Here is an 8,928-nt window from a genome sequence, read left to right on the forward strand (position 1 = left end):
GCCATTCCTGTCAGGCCTCATTGGTGAATGTCGCCCTCCTCACACCAGATATGGTGCACGGTGAGATCATTTCAGTTCTCCTGAGAGTTGCAGTGAGTCTCAGCCCTCGCCTACACCCCACCCATGGGTGCTCACAGAATTCCTTCATTGCATGCTTGGGGGCCTCCATTCAGAGATCTCTCTATTGAGGACCTCGGTGGAGGCGTTCCCCGGATGTCACCGCCATGACCTCCTTTTCGGCTGCCTTGGCTGGGGCACTTTTCCCCACAATGATTCAGTGCTTTCCAACTGAAAAGTTCCTTCCCTTTCCCTTTCCCCTCGTCTCCCAGGTCCATTAAAAGGCAGAAGTTACGAGTTAGTCACGCAGTTTCTCCCCTATGCACTGCACGTCATCGGGCTCTCACCTGCCGCCGTTGCATGGTGAAAAATGGGACACTTGGGAGACTGGTGCCCTCCGCTGTTGCCTCTTGCCTGGACTACCCTGTAAGTGAATAAAGCGTTGATTGACACCTTCAGTATGGCTTGTCATCCTAACTGAGCATCTCAGCACCTGGTAATTCCATAGTCAGGTGCCTGATGTGTCTCAGCAAAGTTTCCCAAACTACATTATGTCTATTTTTCTTCAGCCTAGAGGCCAGAACTTAGTCACATGGCCATAATCAACTACCAGGAAGGCTGCTACTGCAATGAAAGAAAAAAATAAAGGCTATTGAGAGAGAGCCAGCAGCCTGTGCCACATCCTTGTCTGTTATTGACTTACCTGAGTAAGCGCAGCAAGGAAAGCAACAGTAACAATGAGTTAAGGTCTCGGCACTGGCTGATGAAACACGGCACTCTCCGGGCTCTCTGCTTCAGTATCCTGTGGACCAGACTACATCAGCAATGATAGCGAGTATTATACTTTATCATCCTTACTTGTGCTATTTTAAAGACAAAAGCAAAGATTTAAGCATTTGCCATTCAAATCTCATTTATGTGAGTGAGGACCAGGAATGCTCTCACCGTGGAGGTAAAGCACTTTAGAGATAACTTTTTTTATTTTTTAGTTTCTTTCCAGGTTAATGAGCCATTTATTTTACTTGCTTGTAAAGGGGTAACATTCACCTGAAAATTGTTATTAAATATCTTTAAATTGAAGAGGAAGCAAAAGGGTTTATCAATCCTGAGTCTATCTGAGACAATGTAATACTAAACTCCAAAAAGACATATGGAATTTGCACTTCAAAGAATACAGATACCCAGCCAAATACCCAAACTGTTCTTCAATGAGGTTGATTCATGAAATCAGCAAAGATAATATGATGATGTAAGAACTTTGTTTTTTTTTTAAGATTAATTTTTTTTATTTCAAAGGCAGAGCTACACAGAGAGAGGAGAGGCAGAAAGAAAAAGAGAGAGAGAGGTCTTCCATCCACTGGTTCACTCCCCAATTGGCGCAAAGGCCGGAGCTGCACCATTCTGAAGCCAGGAGCCAGGAGCTTCCTCCGGGTCTCCCATGTAGGTGTAGGGGCCCAAGCACTTGAACCATCTTCTACTGCTTTCCCAAGCCATAACAGAGAACTGGATCGGAAGTGGAGCAGCCAGGACTCAAACCAGTGCCCATATGAGATGTCCGTACTGCAGGCCAAGGCGTTAACCCACTGTGCCACAGCACCGGCTCCCAGAACTTTGTTTTCCACAGAATACTATGAAATCAATTCCTGAAGGAAGTCTTAAAGTTAAAATGTATTTGAGAACCTTAAGTAGAAAAGGCATTGATTCCAATGACATGAAATACTATTGCTCCTTAAGATATGGGCCTTGAATTACCCCCTGCTGTTCTACCTTCCTTCAGATGAACTTTTGGTAGGGCTAATTGCAGATGCCCATCTGTCATTGTCTATTCTTCGAAAATGAAATAGGAGACTGATTCTCAACATTACCTTTCACAGCAAGATGTCAGAAAATACATTTTCAAGGCCAACAATATCTATGTCCCTATAATCTTGGATGATTTTAAATTTACCCCTTTCTAAAAATCACAATTTAAACTCTAGAATAAATTAGTTTTTATCTACTAGTCATTTGTACATTTTGTCTTAAATTCCATTTATGTTGTTATAAGATATACCACATCATTTAGTCACCTTGTGGTAGTGGGGAAATAATTTGTTTCTATCTAGCACAAGGAGCTTGTACCAGATCGTGAGTCTGAGTAAGGAAGTATATCAGCACCTGCAGGGCAACAGAATCAGTTTAAAGCTTTCTCTCCCAAGACTCTTGTATGCATCCTTTACCTAATCCACCTCTCACACATGTTAAGAATTTCTACTTGGAATGAACAGAGCTCCTTGAAATCTGCTATACAATTTACAGATTCAATGAAATACCAATCAAAATACCAAAGACATTCTTCTCACATCTGGAAAAAATGATGCAGAAATTCATATGGAGACACAGGAGACCACAAATAGCTAAAGCAATCTTGTGCAACAAAAACAAAGCCAGAGGCATCACAATAGCAGATTTCAGGACATACTACAGGGCAGTTGTTATCAAAACAGCATGGTACTGCTACAGAAACAGATGGATAGACCAATGGAACAGAATAGCAACACCAGAAATCAATCCAAACATCTACAACCAACTTGTATTTGATCAAGGATCCAAAACCAATCCCTGGAGTAAGGACAGTCTATTCAATAAATGGTGCTGGGAAAATTGGATTTCCACGAGCAGAATCATGAAGCAAGACCGTTACCTTTCACCTTAAACAAAAATCCACTCAATGTGGATTAAAGACTTAAATCTACGACCGGACACCATCAAATTATTAGAGAGCATTGGAGAAACCCTGCAAGATATAGGTACCGGCAAAGACTTCCTAGAAAAGACCATGAAGGCACAGGCAGTCAAAGCAAAAATTAACATTTGGGATTCCATCAAATTGAGAAGTTTCTGTACTGCAAAAGAAACAGTCAGGAGAGTGAAGAGGCAACCAAGAGAATGGGAAAAAATATTTGCAAACTATGCAACAGATAAAGGGTTGATAACCAGAATCTACAAAGAAATCAAGAAACTCCACAAAAACAAAACCAACAACCCACTTAAGAGATGGGCCAAGAAACTAAATAGACATTTTTCAACAGAGGACATCCAAAGGGCCAACAGACACATGAAAAAGTGTTCAAGATCACTAGCAATCAGGGAAATGCAAATCAAAACCACAATGAGGTTTCACCTCACCCCAGTTAGAATGGCTCACATTCAGAAAGTTACCAACAACAGATGCTGGCAAGGATGTGGGGAAAAAGGGACACTAACCCACTGTTGGTGGGAATGCAAACTGGTTAAGCCACTATGGAAGTCAGTCTGGAGATTCCTCAGAAACCTGAAGATAACCCTACCATTCAACCCAGCCATCCCATTCCTTGGAATTTACCCAAAGGAAATGAAATTGGCAAACAAAAAAGCTGTCTGCACATTAATGTTTATTGCAGCTCAATTCACAATAGCTAAGACCTGGAACCAACCCAAATGCCCATCAACAGTAGACTGGATAAAGAAATTATGGGACATGTACTCTATAGAATACTGTACAGCAATCAAAAACAATGAAACCCGGTCATTTGCAACAAAATGGAGGAATCTGGAAAGCATTATGCTGAGTGAATTAAGCCAGTCCCAAAGGGACAAATATCATATGTTCTCCCTGATCGGCAACAACTGAGCACCAAAGGGGAAACCTGTTGAAGCGAAATGGACACTATGAGAAACAGTGACTTGATCAGCTCTTGTCCTGACTGTTGATGTACAACGTAATACTTTACCCATTTTAGTATTTTTTCTTTGTTTTGTTCTAGTACTATTGGTTGAACTCTGTAATTAACACACAATTATTCTTAGGTGTTTAAATTTTAACTCAAAAGTGATCCCTGTTAAATATAAGAGTGGGAATTAGAGAGGGAGGAGATCTACAATTGGGACATGCACAATCGGACTTGTCCCAAATGGTGGAGTTAGAAACATACCAGGGGATTCCAATACAATCCCATCAAGGTGGCAGGTACCAATGTCATCTCACTAGTCCAAGTGATCAATTTCAGTTCACAATTGATCACACTGGTAGGTCTAAGAGTCAAAGGGATCACACAAACAAGACTAGTATCTGCTAATACTAACTGATAGAATCAAAAAGGGAGAGAACGATCCATCATGGGAAGTGGGATACACAGTAGACTCATAGAATGGCAGATGTCCTAAATAGCAGTCTGGCCTCAGAATCAGCCCTTAAGGCATTCAGATCTGGCTGAAGAGCCCATGAGAGTATTTTAGGCATGGAAAGCCAAGACACTCTGAAAAAAAAAAAAAAAAAAAAAAAAGAAGAAGAAGAAGAAGAAGAAGACCTAAATGAAAGTTCTCTGCGAGTGAGATCCCAGTGGAAAGAACGGGGCCATCAAAGAAGGAGGTACCTTTCTCTGAAGGGAGGAGAGAACTTCCACTTTGACTATGACCCTGTCAGAATAAGATCGAAGTTGGCGAACTCAAAAGGCTGCCATAGCCTTGGCAACTCATGACTAGAGCCTAGGTGATTACTGACGCCATAAACAAGAGTGTCAAATTGAATAGTCAACAACAGGAGTCACTGTGTACTTACTTCTCATGTGGGATCTGTCCTTAATGTGTTGTCCAATGTGAAGTAATGCTATAACTAGTACTGAAACAGTATTTTACACTTTGTGTTTCTGTGTGGGTGCAAACTGATGAAATCTTTACTTAATATAAACTGAATCGATCTTCTGTATATAAAGATAATTGAAAATGAATCTTGATGTGAATGGAATGGGAGAGGGAGCGGGAGATGGGAGGGGTGCGAGTGGGAGGGAAATTATGGGGGGGGAGCCATTGTAATTCAGAAACTGTACTTTGGAAATTTATATTTACTAAATAAAAAAATAAAAATAAAAAATAAAAAAATAAATACATTTAAAAAAAGAAATCTGCTATGACCTGCTATGTGAATAATTCCATGTCATGTGAAGATACTATATTACAAAGCTATCATACCACTTTCATAATATTTAATTATTACTTAATGAATGTATTATATGGCAGGTTCTCAAATACTGTTTAATGCTGTGAGTTACATAAAAATGTACTTGTAATGGTGAAGAATAGAAACCTAGTCCCTTCTTGTTTCAGAGACTCTTTTTGGCTTACTGGATATCTATTATCTCTTCTTCCTTATCCACAGAATTCTAGTTTGTTTAGGAACAAGGGAAAAAAGCTTGAATTTCCAGCCTCAGGAGTTCATTTCATTCAAATGGACAAATCCCTAGGAAAACACAATCTATTGCAATGTATTCAAGAAGAAAGGGACGATCTGAATCAATTTATAACAAGCAGAAAGTTGAGTTACAATTCCAAGAAAAGCATAGGCGAGGATGGTTTTTATACTTAATTGAATTGAACATTTAAGGTATAATACAATTCTTCAAAAACTAGACTAGAAGAAAGCACATCTCAATTCATTTTATGAAGGCAATATTATAACCCTGTTGCCAAAACCAACTGAAGAGATCACAAGAAAAGAAAACTGTAAATCAACATATTTTAGGAATATGGATGTAAAAATAATTAAAAACATTCTACCAAACTGAATCAAACATCATATAAAAAGAATCATTTATGATGACCAAGTGGGATTTATCCTGAAAATGCAAGCTCCATTGAACATCTGAACAACAATTAAAGTTATGCATCAAATCAATAGAATAAAATGTGAAAATCACACCAATGTCTTATTGAATAAAGAAAAAGTGTTTTCCAAAGTCCAAGCTATTTCTTACTAAAAATACCAGCAAACATGGAATAGAAGGGAATTTCCTCAACCTAATAAAAGGCAACTACAAAACATCCAAAAAATGTCATAGTTTATGGTAACATGCTAGATGCTCTTCCTTACAGCTAGGAATGAAACGAGATACTTTCCCTTGACAGTTCTGCTCAATAATATACTGAAGTCCTAGCCACAACAATTACGAAAGAAAAAGAAATCAAAGCATCCAGATTGGAATGAAGTAAAGCTACAGTCACAGATGACATAATGTTACAACAGAATCCAAAGGAATCCACCCAAAACAAATTGAATAAGCAAGTTCAACTAGTTTGCAGTATATATGATCCGTATATTAAAATAAATTATATTTTTATACATTTATAATGAATAATTTGAGAATAAAATTACCAGTACAATCATAGTAGCATTGGGAACTACTTAAGCATAAATTTATAAAAGAAATACAGAATTCAAACTTTATTAAAAGAAATTAAGGAAGATTTAAACAGAAAAGTGTTTCATATTTACAAAGTGAAAGATGAAATGTCAGTTCTCTCTAAATGATCTATAATTTCAAGGCAATTCCTATCTGAGTCCCAGAAATCTCAGTTGCCCTATTCATAAAAAATTAAAATTCTGCTATACAATTCACAATTATGACAAGACACAGAATAGCCCATGCAATTTTAAAACAGAAGAAGAAATCATTAGGACTTGCACTTCTTGATTTCAAATTTTACTGCAAAACAATGGTGATCAAGAAGGTGTAGTACTGGCACAAGGATAGACCATAGGTCTATGAAAATGAGCATCCAGAAATAAACACACCAATGTCAATGGTCAATCAACTTCTGATAAGCCCATCAAGACCATTCAATGGAGAAAGAGCCATGTTTTTCAACTGACAGTGCTGGGAAACTGGATAGTTACGTGCACCAGAATGAACTGCATCTTTACCTAACTCAGGCCATACACAAAAATTAACTTAAAATAGAGAAAACCTAATGGTGCCATTTTTAGAAGAAAACATAGGGGTAAATTTTTTAGCATGGGATTTGGCTAAAATATTCTTAGATACAATGGAAAAAGCATGAGCAATAAAATTAAAAATAGATACCTTGAACAAGTGCTTTTCTCAGGAACAGAAACATAATAACCCAGATTGGACAAGTTTTTCCCAAGGTATGCCAGAAATATAGAACAAATCGCACTGAATGGTGTTTCAGCTCCGTGAAAGTGACGATATAATAGAATCCTACAAAACCTGGATTGAGGTTTCAAAGTAAAATTTGAAGAATCAAGAGCTGTGGTTTCTGTGTATGCGTCAAACGGGAAGACACGGCTTTTCCTGATCATTAAATGGCTTAGGAGCTACTGAGAGAGTTCCTACAAGTTGCTGTGTTGTACAACACTAAGAAGAATAATACTGAGTAACACAGAATCAAAAAGGTGAAATAAAAAATTCTCCATTAACATCCTCATATCCTCTGAAGTGTGCTTAGGAAATTTTAAACTGTTGGATGATATCCAAGAACACAGAACTATTGATTTTGATGTGGAAATTCTCCAGGGTTTTGAGACATCCATGTAAAACAAGATCTTTTCTTCATTAGAAAATACAATTAGCATGACACACACACACAAATACCAGCATCACATCTGTCATATATGTACCTTGCTACTGCCTCTCAAGGGACAAGCATTTATTCATGGATGGTAGTGGCAATAATGGAAAATTATAATTACTCACTCACGATTCATCTGTCTAACTGGTCCCAGAACTGCAGAAGTATGGTGTAGTTTAGGGCAGATCTATCTTATTTATTGATATTAATTGAGTACCTAACATGAGCAAGCCATTGAGAATACAAAGGAATTCTTAGTGCTCCCTTCTCTTTATACTGTCGGTGCTGACCTAAGGAGTCAGGACGCAGGAAAAGCTCAGAAACTGCTACTCAGTGTTCGCTGCCCGCTCCAGAGCACACAAGCAGGACTTCCAGGGATGCTGTTACTCAAACGAGAAAGAAGCATGCCTGTGGCTCTGCCCTCCGTGCTAAGGTCCCCTGAGAAACTTCCTGCAGGGGCTTCCTAAGCCACAGGGAGAAATGTCCAGAAATTCCTGCAAAGTCCCTCCACTCTCAAGATAGGTGGGGCGCAAAGCTGATGGGAAAAATCTCTCACTCTGAAGCATGAAGATATACGAAAAAGGGTCTGCGTTGTGATGCAATGGGTTGAGCTTCTGCTTGCAACACAGGCATCCCGTATCAGAATGCCCATTGGAGTCCTGGCTGCTCTGCTTCCAACTCTTCTCCCGGGGAATGTGCCTGGGAAGGCAGCAGAGGGTGGCCCAAGTGCTTGAGCCTCTGCCACTCGTGTGGGAGGTGTGGCTGGAATTCCTGGTTCCCAGTTTCACTCTGGCCCAGCTTTGACTGTTGAGGCCGTTTGGAGGGTAGACCAGTGGATGAAAGCTCTCTCTCTCTCTCTCTCTCTCATCTGTCTTTCCTTCTGTCTGTCCGCCTTTCAAATAAACAAATCTTTAAAAAAATTGCACAAGATAGTTTACTTCTTCTGGGGGAAGAAGCCTGGGTCCCTAAAAACAAAATATTAGTTTATCTCTTCTAAGGGAAACCACTAATTTTTTATTGTCAATGCATAACTAAAAATAAACAAAGATATGCTGATTATGAATAATATACTTAATAGACAATTAATTCTAGGTCACAAAACAGTGAGTATGCCAAATTTCCAAAGGTCAATGTCTATTTACAAAAATTTATACTGTATTAGGCCACAAAAAGTGTGAATAAATTTTTAAAGCATGTAATTTGTCCAATAATAGATTGTATTATTCAAATATAGAATATAAATATAAATACATAGTAATGGAAAATTATATGTGTTAAGAATGTTCTTGTTTGTAAGCATGTCATTTCATGCTTGTTATGTCTTTTGGGAAACATAAATCCTCTGTGGTAAAATTTATGAATCTTTATCTTTTTTGGTTTAAAAGTTAGCTTCTCCTTTTAGGAATGTTTCTTGGGAAACTGGGGTTGAGTTCTAGTCTTCTGGCTTCGGCATAACCCAGCCCGGGCTATTGCAGCCATTTGGAG

The sequence above is a fragment of the Oryctolagus cuniculus genome, chromosome 16, assembly GCF_964237555.1.
Source record: "Oryctolagus cuniculus chromosome 16, mOryCun1.1, whole genome shotgun sequence".
NCBI classification, from domain to species: domain Eukaryota; kingdom Metazoa; phylum Chordata; class Mammalia; order Lagomorpha; family Leporidae; genus Oryctolagus; species Oryctolagus cuniculus.